Source organism: Nothobranchius furzeri, chromosome 18 (genome assembly GCF_043380555.1).
Source record: "Nothobranchius furzeri strain GRZ-AD chromosome 18, NfurGRZ-RIMD1, whole genome shotgun sequence".
Classification (NCBI taxonomy): Eukaryota; Metazoa; Chordata; class Actinopteri; order Cyprinodontiformes; family Nothobranchiidae; genus Nothobranchius; species Nothobranchius furzeri.
Window position 1 is genome coordinate 2,480,328 of NC_091758.1, and position 14,125 is coordinate 2,494,452.

Below are 14,125 nucleotides of genomic sequence, written 5' to 3' on the forward strand. Positions count from 1 at the left end.
GTAAGTGATCTGAACGTTTCATGATGATAGCACTTTCCTAAGGGGGTCAAACCATGTCCCAAAGATCACCGGATCTGGTGTCAATTTAAAGAAGTAGTCCAGTTACACATTTGTGGGCTTATAACTTGGCTTCTGAATGTCCTAGAGAGATCAGTTTGTTTAAGTGTACTCCAATCAACAGCCCCTACAACGACAAAAAGGAATGGAGTCATTAGCACTTATGGTTTGTAAATGGCACCCAGAATTATGTTGCACGAAGCACAATTTCACATCATTCTGGGTCCATTTGTTTGAAAACAAGGTCCAATCAGGCTGAACCGCTACAGGAAGGTAGAACCTATTGAGTTGTAAGTGATCTGAACGTTTCATGATGATAGCTCTTTCCTAAGGGGGTCAAACCATGTCCCAAAGGTCACCGGATCTGGTGTCAATTTAAAGAAGTAGTCCAGTTACACATTTGTGGGCTTATAACTTGGCTTCTGAATGTCCTAGAGAGATCAGGTTTGTTTTAGTGTACTCCAATCAACAGCCCCTACAACCACAAAAAGGAATGGAGTCATTAGCACTTAAGGTTTGTAAATGGCACCCAGAATTATGTTGCACGAAGCACAATTTCACATCATTCTGGGTTCATTTGTGTGAAATCAAGGTCCAATCAGGCTGAAACGCTACAAGAAGGTGGAATCTATTGAGTTGTAAGTGATCTGAACGTTTCAAGATGATCGCACATTCCTATAGGGGGTCAAACCATGTCCCAAAGGTCACCGGGCCTGGTGTCACTTTAAAGCAGTAGTCCAGTTACACATTTGTGGGCTTATAACTTGGCTCCTGAATGTCCTAGACAGATCAGGTTTGTTTTAGTGTACTCCAATCAACATCCCCTACAACCTAAAAAAGGAATGGAGTCATTAGCACTTATGGTTTTTAAATGGCACCCAGAATTATGCTGCACTAAGCACAATTTCACATCTTTCTGGGTTCATTTGTGTGAAAACAAGGTCCAATCAGGCTGAAACGTTACAGGAAGGTAGAATCTATTGAGTTGTAAGTGATCTGAACGTTTCATGATGATAGCACTTTCCTAAGGGGGTCAAACCATGTCCCAAAGGTCACCTGATCTGGTGTCAATTTAAAGAAGTAGTCAAGTTACACATTTGTGGGCTTATAACTTGGCTTCTGAATGTCCTAGAGAGATCAGGTTTGTTTTAGTATACTCCAATCAACAGCCCCTACAACCACAAAAAGGAATGTAGTCATTAACACTTATGGTTTGTAAATGGCACCCAGAATTATGTTGCACGAAGCACAATTTCACATTATTCTGGGTCCATTTGTGTGAAAACAAGGTCCAATCAGGCTGAAACGCTACAAGAAGGTAGAATGTATTGAGTTGTAAATGATCTGAACGTTTCATGATGATAGCTCTTTCCTAAGGGGGTCAAACCATGTCCCAAAGGTCACCGGATCTGGTGTCAATTTAAAGAAGTAGTCCAGTTACACATTTGTGGGCTTATAACTTGGCTTCTGAATGTCCTAGAGAGATCAGGTTTGTTTTAGTGTACTCCAATCAACATCCCCTACAACCACAAAAAGGAATGGAGTCATTAGCACTTAAGGTTTGTAAATGGCACCCAGAATCATGCTGCACTAAGCACAATTTCACATCTTTCTGGGTTCATTTGTGTGAAAACAAGGTCCAATCAGGCTGAAACGTTATAGGAAGGTAGAATCTATTGAGTTGTAAGTGATCTGAACGTTTCATGATGATAGCACTTTCCTAAGGGGGTCAAACCATGTCCCAAAGGTCACCGGATCTGGTGTCAATTTAAAGAAGTAGTCCAGTTACACATTTGTGGGCTTATCACTTGGCTTCTGAATGTCCTAGAGAGATCAGGTTTGTTTTAGTGTACTCCAATCAACAGCCCCTACAACCTCAAAAAGGAATGGAGTCATTAGCACTTATGGTTTTTAAATGGCACCCAGAATTATGTTGCACGAAAAACAATTTCACATCATTCTGGGTTCATTTGTGTGAAAACAAGGTCCAATCAGGCTGAAACGTTACAGGAAGGTAGAATCTATTGAGTTGTAAGTGATCTGAACGTTTCATGATGATAGCACTTTCCTAAGGGGGTCAAACCATGTCCCAAAGATCACCGGATCTGGTGTCTATTTAAAGAAGTAGTCCAGTTACACATTTGTGGGCTTATAACTTGGCTTCTGAATGTCTTAGAGAGATCAGTTTGTTTAAGTGTACTCCAATCAACAGCCCCTACAACGACAAAAAGGAATGGAGTCATTAGCACTTATGGTTTGTAAATGGCACCCAGAATTATGTTGCACGAAGCACAATTTCACATCATTCTGGGTCCATTTGTTTGAAAACAAGGTCCAATCAGGCTGAACCGCTACAGGAAGGTAGAACCTATTGAGTTGTAAGTGATCTGAACGTTTCATGATGATAGCTCTTTCCTAAGGGGGTCAAACCATGTCCCAAAGGTCACCGGATCTGGTGTCAATTTAAAGAAGTAGTCCAGTTACACATTTGTGGGCTTATAACTTGGCTTCTGAATGTCCTAGAGAGATCAGGTTTGTTTTAGTGTACTCCAATCAACAGCCCCTACAACCACAAAAAGGAATGGAGTCATTAGCACTTAAGGTTTGTAAATGGCACCCAGAATTATGTTGCACGAAGCACAATTTCACATCATTCTGGGTTCATTTGTGTGAAATCAAGGTCCAATCAGGCTGAAACGCTACAAGAAGGTGGAATCTATTGAGTTGTAAGTGATCTGAACGTTTCAAGATGATCGCACATTCCTATAGGGGGTCAAACCATGTCCCAAAGGTCACCGGGCCTGGTGTCACTTTAAAGCAGTAGTCCAGTTACACATTTGTGGGCTTATAACTTGGCTCCTGAATGTCCTAGACAGATCAGGTTTGTTTTAGTGTACTCCAATCAACATCCCCTACAACCTAAAAAAGGAATGGAGTCATTAGCACTTATGGTTTTTAAATGGCACCCAGAATTATGCTGCACTAAGCACAATTTCACATCTTTCTGGGTTCATTTGTGTGAAAACAAGGTCCAATCAGGCTGAAACGTTACAGGAAGGTAGAATCTATTGAGTTGTAAGTGATCTGAACGTTTCATGATGATAGCACTTTCCTAAGGGGGTCAAACCATGTCCCAAAGGTCACCTGATCTGGTGTCAATTTAAAGAAGTAGTCAAGTTACACATTTGTGGGCTTATAACTTGGCTTCTGAATGTCCTAGAGAGATCAGGTTTGTTTTAGTATACTCCAATCAACAGCCCCTACAACCACAAAAAGGAATGTAGTCATTAACACTTATGGTTTGTAAATGGCACCCAGAATTATGTTGCACGAAGCACAATTTCACATTATTCTGGGTCCATTTGTGTGAAAACAAGGTCCAATCAGGCTGAAACGCTACAAGAAGGTAGAATGTATTGAGTTGTAAATGATCTGAACGTTTCATGATGATAGCTCTTTCCTAAGGGGGTCAAACCATGTCCCAAAGGTCACCGGATCTGGTGTCAATTTAAAGAAGTAGTCCAGTTACACATTTGTGGGCTTATAACTTGGCTTCTGAATGTCCTAGAGAGATCAGGTTTGTTTTAGTGTACTCCAATCAACATCCCCTACAACCACAAAAAGGAATGGAGTCATTAGCACTTAAGGTTTGTAAATGGCACCCAGAATCATGCTGCACTAAGCACAATTTCACATCTTTCTGGGTTCATTTGTGTGAAAACAAGGTCCAATCAGGCTGAAACGTTATAGGAAGGTAGAATCTATTGAGTTGTAAGTGATCTGAACGTTTCATGATGATAGCACTTTCCTAAGGGGGTCAAACCATGTCCCAAAGGTCACCGGATCTGGTGTCAATTTAAAGAAGTAGTCCAGTTACACATTTGTGGGCTTATCACTTGGCTTCTGAATGTCCTAGAGAGATCAGGTTTGTTTTAGTGTACTCCAATCAACAGCCCCTACAACCTCAAAAAGGAATGGAGTCATTAGCACTTATGGTTTTTAAATGGCACCCAGAATTATGTTGCACGAAAAACAATTTCACATCATTCTGGGTTCATTTGTGTGAAAACAAGGTCCAATCAGGCTGAAACGTTACAGGAAGGTAGAATCTATTGAGTTGTAAGTGATCTGAACGTTTCATGATGATAGCACTTTCCTAAGGGGGTCAAACCATGTCCCAAAGATCACCGGATCTGGTGTCTATTTAAAGAAGTAGTCCAGTTACACATTTGTGGGCTTATAACTTGGCTTCTGAATGTCTTAGAGAGATCAGTTTGTTTAAGTGTACTCCAATCAACAGCCCCTACAACGACAAAAAGGAATGGAGTCATTAGCACTTATGGTTTGTAAATGGCACCCAGAATTATGTTGCACGAAGCACAATTTCACATCATTCTGGGTCCATTTGTTTGAAAACAAGGTCCAATCAGGCTGAACCGCTACAGGAAGGTAGAACCTATTGAGTTGTAAGTGATCTGAACGTTTCATGATGATAGCTCTTTCCTAAGGGGGTCAAACCATGTCCCAAAGGTCACCGGATCTGGTGTCAATTTAAAGAAGTAGTCCAGTTACACATTTGTGGGCTTATAACTTGGCTTCTGAATGTCCTAGAGAGATCAGGTTTGTTTTAGTGTACTCCAATCAACAGCCCCTACAACCACAAAAAGGAATGGAGTCATTAGCACTTAAGGTTTGTAAATGGCACCCAGAATTATGTTGCACGAAGCACAATTTCACATCATTCTGGGTTCATTTGTGTGAAATCAAGGTCCAATCAGGCTGAAACGCTACAAGAAGGTGGAATCTATTGAGTTGTAAGTGATCTGAACGTTTCAAGATGATCGCACATTCCTATAGGGGGTCAAACCATGTCCCAAAGGTCACCGGGCCTGGTGTCACTTTAAAGCAGTAGTCCAGTTACACATTTGTGGGCTTATAACTTGGCTCCTGAATGTCCTAGACAGATCAGGTTTGTTTTAGTGTACTCCAATCAACATCCCCTACAACCTAAAAAAGGAATGGAGTCATTAGCACTTATGGTTTTTAAATGGCACCCAGAATTATGCTGCACTAAGCACAATTTCACATCTTTCTGGGTTCATTTGTGTGAAAACAAGGTCCAATCAGGCTGAAACGTTACAGGAAGGTAGAATCTATTGAGTTGTAAGTGATCTGAACGTTTCATGATGATAGCACTTTCCTAAGGGGGTCAAACCATGTCCCAAAGGTCACCGGATCTGGTGTCAATTTAAAGAAGTAGTCCAGTTACACATTTGTGGGCTTATCACTTGGCTTCTGAATGTCCTAGAGAGATCAGGTTTGTTTTAGTGTACTCCAATCAACAGCCCCTACAACCTCAAAAAGGAATGGAGTCATTAGCACTTATGGTTTTTAAATGGCACCCAGAATTATGTTGCACGAAGCACAATTTCACATCATTCTGGGTTCATTGTGTGAAAACAAGGTCCAATCAGGCTGAAATGTTACAGGAAGGTAGTATCTATTGAGTTGTAAGTGATCTGAACGTTTCATGATGATAGCACTTTCCTAAGGGGGTCAAACCATGTCCCAAAGGTCACCTGATCTGGTGTCAATTTAAAGAAGTAGTCAAGTTACACCTTTGTGGGCATATAACTTGGCTTCTGAATGTCCTAGAGAGATCAGGTTTGTTTTAGTATACTCCAATCAACAGCCCCTACAACCTCAAAAAGGAATGGAGTCATTAGCACTTATGGTTTGCAAATGGCACCCAGAATTATGTTGCACGAAGCACAATTTCACATTATTCTGGGTCCATTTGTGTGAAAACAAGGTCCAATCAGGCTGAAACGCTACAAGAAGGTAGAATGTATTGAGTTGTAAATGATCTGAACGTTTCATGATGATAGCTCTTTCCTAAGGGGGTCAAACCATGTCCCAAAGGTCACTGGATCTGGTGTCAATTTAAAGAAGTAGTCCAGTTACACATTTGTGGGCTTATAACTTGGCTTCTGAATGTCCTAGAGAGATCAGGTTTGTTTTAGTGTACTCCAATCAACAGCCCCTACAACCACAAAAAGGAATGTAGTCATTAGCACTTATGGTTTGTAAATGGCACCCAGAATTATGTTGCACGAAGCACAATTTCACATTATTCTGGGTCCATTTGTGTGAAAACAAGGTCCAATCAGGCTGAAACAGGCTGAAACGCTACAAGAAGGTAGAATGTATTGAGTTGTAAATGATCTGAACGTTTCATGATGATAGCTCTTTCCTAAGGGGGTCAAACCATGTCCCAAAGGTCACCGGATCTGGTGTCAATTTAAAGAAGTAGTCCAGTTACACATTTGTGGGCTTATAACTTGGCTTCTGAATGTCCTAGAGAGATCAGGTTTGTTTTAGTGTACTCCAATCAACAGCCCCTACAACCACAAAAAGGAATGGAGTCATTAGCACTTAAGGTTTGTAAATGGCACCCAGAATTATGTTGCACGAAGCACAATTTCACATCATTCTGGGTTCATTTGTGTGAAAACAAGGTCCAATCAGGCTGAAACGCTACAAGAAGGTAGAATCTATTGAGTTGTAAGTGATCTGAACGTTTCAAGATGATCGCACATTCCTATAGGGGGTCAAACCATGTCCCAAAGGTCACCGGGCCTGGTGTCACTTTAAAGCAGTAGTCCAGTTACACATTTGTGGGCTTATAACTTGGCTCCTGAATGTCCTAGAGAGATCAGGTTTGTTTTAGTGTACTCCAATCAACATCCCCTACAACCTCAAAAAGGAATGTAGTCGCTAGCACTTATGGTTTTTAAATGGCACCCAGAATTATGCTGCACTAAGCACAATTTCACATCTTTCTGGGTTCATTTGTGTGAAAACAAGGTCCAATCAGGCTGAAACGTTATAGGAAGGTAGAATCTATTGAGTTGTAAGTGATCTGAACGTTTCATGATGATAGCACTTTCCTAAGGGGGTCAAACCATGTCCCAAAGGTCACCGGATCTGGTGTCAATTTAAAGAAGTAGTCCAGTTACACATTTGTGGGCTTATCACTTGGCTTCTGAATGTCCTAGAGAGATCAGGTTTGTTTTAGTGTACTCCAATCAACAGCCCCTACAACCTCAAAAAGGAATGGAGTCATTAGCACTTATGGTTTTTAAATGGCACCCAGAATTATGTTGCACGAAAAACAATTTCACATCATTCTGGGTTCATTTGTGTGAAAACAAGGTCCAATCAGGCTGAAACGTTACAGGAAGGTAGAATCTATTGAGTTGTAAGTGATCTGAACGTTTCATGATGATAGCACTTTCCTAAGGGGGTCAAACCATGTCCCAAAGATCACCGGATCTGGTGTCAATTTAAAGAAGTAGTCCAGTTACACATTTGTGGGCTTATAACTTGGCTTCTGAATGTCCTAGAGAGATCAGTTTGTTTAAGTGTACTCCAATCAACAGCCCCCTACAACCACAAAAAGGAATGGAGTCATTAGCACTTATGGTTTGTAAATGGCACCCTGAATTATGTTGCACGAAGCACAATTTCACATCATTCTGGGTCCATTTGTTTGAAAACAAGGTCCAATCAGGCTGAACCGCTACAGGAAGGTAGAACCTATTGAGTTGTAAGTGATCTGAACGTTTCATGATGATAGCTCTTTCCTAAGGGGGTCAAACCATGTCCCAAAGGTCACCGGATCTGGTGTCAATTTAAAGAAGTAGTCCAGTTACACATTTGTGGGCTTATAACTTGGCTTCTGAATGTCCTAGAGAGATCAGGTTTGTTTTAGTGTACTCCAATCAACAGCCCCTACAACCACAAAAAGGAATGGAGTCATTAGCACTTAAGGTTTGTAAATGGCACCCAGAATTATGTTGCACGAAGCACAATTTCACATCATTCTGGGTTCATTTGTGTGAAATCAAGGTCCAATCAGGCTGAAACGCTACAAGAAGGTGGAATCTATTGAGTTGTAAGTGATCTGAACGTTTCAAGATGATCGCACATTCCTATAGGGGGTCAAACCATGTCCCAAAGGTCACCGGGCCTGGTGTCACTTTAAAGCAGTAGTCCAGTTACACATTTGTGGGCTTATAACTTGGCTCCTGAATGTCCTAGACAGATCAGGTTTGTTTTAGTGTACTCCAATCAACATCCCCTACAACCTAAAAAAGGAATGGAGTCATTAGCACTTATGGTTTGTAAATGGCACCCAGAATTATGCTGCACTAAGCACAATTTCACATCTTTCTGGGTTCATTTGTGTGAAAACAAGGTCCAATCAGGCTGAAACGTTACAGGAAGGTAGAATCTATTGAGTTGTAAGTGATCTGAACGTTTCATGATGATAGCACTTTCCTAACGGGTCAAACCATGTCCCAAAGGTCACCGGATCTGGTGTCAATTTAAAGAAGTAGTCCAGTTACACATTTGTGGGCTTATAACTTGGCTTCTGAATGTCCTAGAGAGATCAGGTTTGTTTTAGTATACTCCAATCAACAGCCCCTACAACCTCAAAAAGGAATGGAGTCATTAGCACTTATGGTTTGTAAATGGCACCCAGAATTATGTTGCACGAAGCACAATTTCACATTATTCTGGGTCCATTTGTGTGAAAACAAGGTCCAATCAGGCTGAAACGCTACAAGAAGGTAGAATGTATTGAGTTGTAAATGATCTGAACGTTTCATGATGATAGCTCTTTCCTAAGGGGGTCAAACCATGTCCCAAAGGTCACCGAATCTGGTGTCAATTTAAAGAAGTAGTCCAGTTACACATTTGTGGGCTTATAACTTGGCTTCTGAATGTCCTAGAGAGATCAGGTTTGTTTTAGTGTACTCCAATCAACAGCCCCTACATTCACAAAAAGGAATGTAGTCATTAGCACTTAAGGTTTGTAAATGGCACCCAGAATTATGTTGCACGAAGCACAATTTCACATCATTCTGGGTTCATTTGTGTGAAAACAAGGTCCAATCAGGCTGAAACGCTACAAGAAGGTAGAATCTATTGAGTTGTAAGTGATCTGAACGTTTCAAGATGATCGCACATTCCTATAGGGGGTCAAACCATGTCCCAAAGGTCACCGGGCCTGGTGTCACTTTAAAGCAGTAGTCCAGTTACACATTTGTGGGCTTATAACTTGGCTCCTGAATGTAATAGACAGATCAGGTTTGTTTTAGTGTACTCCAATCAACATCCCCTACAACCTAAAAAAGGAATGGAGTCATTAGCACTTATGGTTTTTAAATGGCACCCAGAATTATGCTGCACTAAGCACAATTTCACATCTTTCTGGGTTCATTTGTGTGAAAACAAGGTCCAATCAGGCTGAAACGTTACAGGAAGGTAGAACCTATTGAGTTGAAAGTGATCTGAACGTTTCATGATGATAGCACTTTCCTAAGGGGGTCAAACCATGTCCCAAATGTCACCGGATCTGGTGTCACTTTAAAGAAGTAGTCCAGTTACACCTTTGTGGGCTTATCACTTGGCTTCTGAATGTCCTAGAAAGATCAGGTTTGTTTTAGTGTACTCCAATCAACAGCCCCTACAACCTCAAAAAGGACTGGAGTCATTAGCACTTATGGTTTTTAAATGGCACACAGAATTATGTTGCACGAAGCACAATTTCACATCATTCTGGGTTCATTGTGTGAAAACAAGGTCCAATCAGGCTGAAATGTTACAGGAAGGTAGAATCTATTGAGATGTAAGTGATCTGAACATTTCATGATGATAGCACTTTCCTAAGGGGGTCAAACCATGTCCCAAAGGTCACCTGATCTGGTGTCAATTTAAAGAAGTAGTCCAGTTACACCTTTGTGGGCTTATAACCTGGCTTCTGAATATCCTAGAGAGATCAGGTTTGTTTTAGTATACTCAAAATCAACAGCCCCTACAACCTAAAAAAGGAATGGAGTCATTAGCACTTATGGTTTGTAAATGGCACCCAGAATTATGTTGCACGAAGCACAATTTCACATTATTCTGGGTCCATTTGTGTGAAAACAAGGTCCAATCAGGATGAAACGCTACAAGAAGGTAGAATGTATTGAGTTGTAAATGATCTGAACGTTTCATGATGATAGCTCTTTCCTAAGGGGGTCAAACCATGTCCCAAAGGTCACCGGATCTGGTGTCAATTTAAAGAAGTAGTCCAGTTACACATTTGTGGGCTTATAACTTGGCTTCTGAATGTCCTAGAGAGATCAGGTTTGTTTTAGTGTACTCCAATCAACAGCCCCTACAACCAAAAAAAGGAATGGAGTCATTAGCACTTAAGGTTTGTAAATGGCACCCAGAATTATGTTGCACGAAGCACAATTTCACATCATTCTGGGTTCATTTGTGTGAAAACAAGGTCCAATCAGGCTGAAACGCTACAAGAAGGTAGAATCTATTGAGTTGTAAGTGATCTGAACGTTTCAAGATGATCACACATTCCTATAGGGGGTCAAACCATGTCCCAAAGGTCACCGGGCCTGGTGTCACTTTAAAGCAGTACTCCAGTTACACATTTGTGGGCTCATAACTTGGCTCCTGAATGTCCTAGAGAGATCAGGTTTGTTTTAGTGTACTCCAATCAACATCCCCTACAACCTCAAAAAGGAATGTAGTCGCTAGCACTTATGGTTTTTAAATGGCACCCAGAATTATGCTGCACTAAGCACAATTTCACATCTTTCTGGGTTCATTTGTGTGAAAACAAGGTCCAATCAGGCTGAAACGTTATAGGAAGGTAGAATCTATTGAGTTGTAAGTGATCTGAACGTATCATGATGATAGCACTTTCCTAAGGGGGTCAAACCATGTCCCAAAGGTCACCGGATCTGGTGTCAATTTAAAGAAGTAGTCCAGTTACACATTTGTGGGCTTATCACTTGGCTTCTGAATGTCCTAGAGAGATCAGGTTTGTTTTAGTGTACTCCAATCAACAGCCCCTACAACCTCAAAAAGGAATGGAGTCATTAGCACTTATGGTTTTTAAATGGCACCCAGAATTATGTTGCACGAAAAACAATTTCACATCATTCTGGGTTCATTTGTGTGAAAACAAGGTCCAATCAGGCTGAAACGTTACAGGAAGGTAGAATCTATTGAGTTGTAAGTGATCTGAACGTTTCATGATGATAGCACTTTCCTAAGGGGGTCAAACCATGTCCCAAAGATCACCGGATCTGGTGTCAATTTAAAGAAGTAGTCCAGTTACACATTTGTGGGCTTATAACTTGGCTTCTGAATGTCCTAGAGAGATCAGTTTGTTTAAGTGTACTCCAATCAACAGCCCCAACAACGACAAAAAGGAATGGAGTCATTAGCACTTATGGTTTGTAAATGGCACCCAGAATTATGTTGCACGAAGCACAATTTCACATCATTCTGGGTCCATTTGTTTGAAAACAAGGTCCAATCAGGCTGAACCGCTACAGGAAGGTAGAACCTATTGAGTTGTAAGTGATCTGAACGTTTCATGATGATAGCTCTTTCCTAAGGGGGTCAAACCATGTCCCAAAGGTCACCGGATCTGGTGTCAATTTAAAGAAGTAGTCCAGTTACACATTTGTGGGCTTATAACTTGGCTTCTGAATGTCCTAGAGAGATCAGGTTTGTTTTAGTGTACTCCAATCAACAGCCCCTACAACCACAAAAAGGAATGGAGTCATTAGCACTTAAGGTTTGTAAATGGCACCCAGAATTATGTTGCACGAAGCACAATTTCACATCATTCTGGGTTCATTTGTGTGAAATCAAGGTCCAATCAGGCTGAAACGCTACAAGAAGGTGGAATCTATTGAGTTGTAAGTGATCTGAACGTTTCAAGATGATCGCACATTCCTATAGGGGGTCAAACCATGTCCCAAAGGTCACCGGGCCTAGTGTCACTTTAAAGCAGTAGTCCAGTTACACATTTGTGGGCTTATAACTTGGCTCCTGAATGTCCTAGACAGATCAGGTTTGTTTTAGTGTACTCCAATCAACATCCCCTACAACCTAAAAAAGGAATGGAGTCATTAGCACTTATGGTTTTTAAATGGCACCCAGAATTATGCTGCACTAAGCACAATTTCACATCTTTCTGGGTTCATTTGTGTGAAAACAAGGTCCAATCAGGCTGAAACGTTACAGGAAGGTAGAATCTATTGAGTTGTAAGTGATCTGAACGTTTCATGATGATAGCACTTTCCTAAGGGGGTCAAACCATGTCCCAAAGGTCACCGGATCTGGTGTCACTTTAAAGAAGTAGTCCAGTTACACATTTGTGGGCTTATCACTTGGCTTCTGAATGTCCTAGAGAGATCAGGTTTGTTTTAGTGTACTCCAATCAACAGCCCCTACAACCTCAAAAAGGAATGGAGTCATTAGCACTTATGGTTTTTAAATGGCACCCAGAATTATGTTGCACGAAGCACAATTTCACATCATTCTGGGTTCATTGTGTGAAAACAAGGTCCAATCAGGCTGAAATGTTACAGGAAGGTAGAATCTATTGAGTTGTAAGTGATCTGAACGTTTCATGATGATAGCACTTTCCTAAGGGGGTCAAACCATGTCCCAAAGGTAACCTGATCTGGTGTCAATTTAAAGAAGTAATCCAGTTACACATTTGTGGGCTTATAACTTGGCTTCTGAATGTCCTAGAGAGATCAGGTTTGTTTTAGTGTACTCCAATCAACAGCCCCTACAACCACAATAAGGAATGGAGTCATTAGCACTTATGGTTTGTAAATGGCACCCAGAATTATGTTGCACGAAGCACAATTTCACATCATTCTGGGTTCATTTGTGTGAAAACAAGGTCCAATCAGGCTGAAACGCTACAAGAAGGTAGAATCTATTGAGTTGTAAGTGATCTGAACGTTTCATGATGATCGCACATTCCTATAGGGGGTCAAACCATGTCCCAAAGGTCACCGGGCCTGGTGTCACTTTAAAGCAGTAGTCCAGTTACACATTTGTGGGCTCATAACTTGGCTCCTGAATGTCCTAGAGAGATCAGGTTTGTTTTAGTGTACTCCAATCAACATCCCCTACAACCTCAAAAAGGAATGTAGTCGCTAGCACTTATGGTTTTTAAATGGCACCCAGAATTATGCTGCACTAAGCACAATTTCACATCTTTCTGGGTTAATTTGTGTGAAAACAAGGTCCAATCAGGCTGAAACGTTATAGGAAGGTAGAATCTATTGAGTTGTAAGTGATCTGAACGTTTCATGATGATAGCACTTTCCTAAGGGGGTCAAACCATGTCCCAAAGGTCACCGGATCTGGTGTCAATTTAAAGAAGTTGTCCAGTTACACATTTGTGGGCTTATCACTTGGCTTCTGAATGTCCTAGAGAGATCAGGTTTGTTTTAGTGTACTCCAATCAACAGCCCCTACAACCTCAAAAAGGAATGGAGTCATTAGCACTTATGGTTTTTAAATGGCACCCAGAATTATGTTGCACGAAAAACAATTTCACATCATTCTGGGTTCATTTGTGTGAAAACAAGGTCCAATCAGGCTGAAACGTTACAGGAAGGTAGAATCTATTGAGTTGTAAGTGATCTGAACGTTTCATGATGATAGCACTTTCCTAAGGGGGTCAAACCATGTCCCAAAGATCACCGGATCTGGTGTCAATTTAAAGAAGTAGTCCAGTTACACATTTGTGGGCTTATAACTTGGCTTCTGAATGTCCTAGAGAGATCAGTTTGTTTAAGTGTACTCCAATCAACAGCCCCTACAACGACAAAAAGGAATGGAGTCATTAGCACTTATGGTTTGTAAATGGCACCCAGAATTATGTTGCACGAAGCACAATTTCACATCATTCTGGGTCCATTTGTTTGAAAACAAGGTCCAATCAGGCTGAACCGCTACAGGAAGGTAGAACCTATTGAGTTGTAAGTGATCTGAACGTTTCATGATGGTAGCTCTTTCCTAAGGGGGTCAAACCATGTCCCAAAGGTCACCGGATCTGGTGTCAATTTAAAGAAGTAGTCCAGTTACACATTTGTGGGCTTATAACTTGGCTTCTGAATGTCCTAGAGAGATCAGGTTTGTTTTAGTGTACTCCAATCAACAGCCCCTACAACCA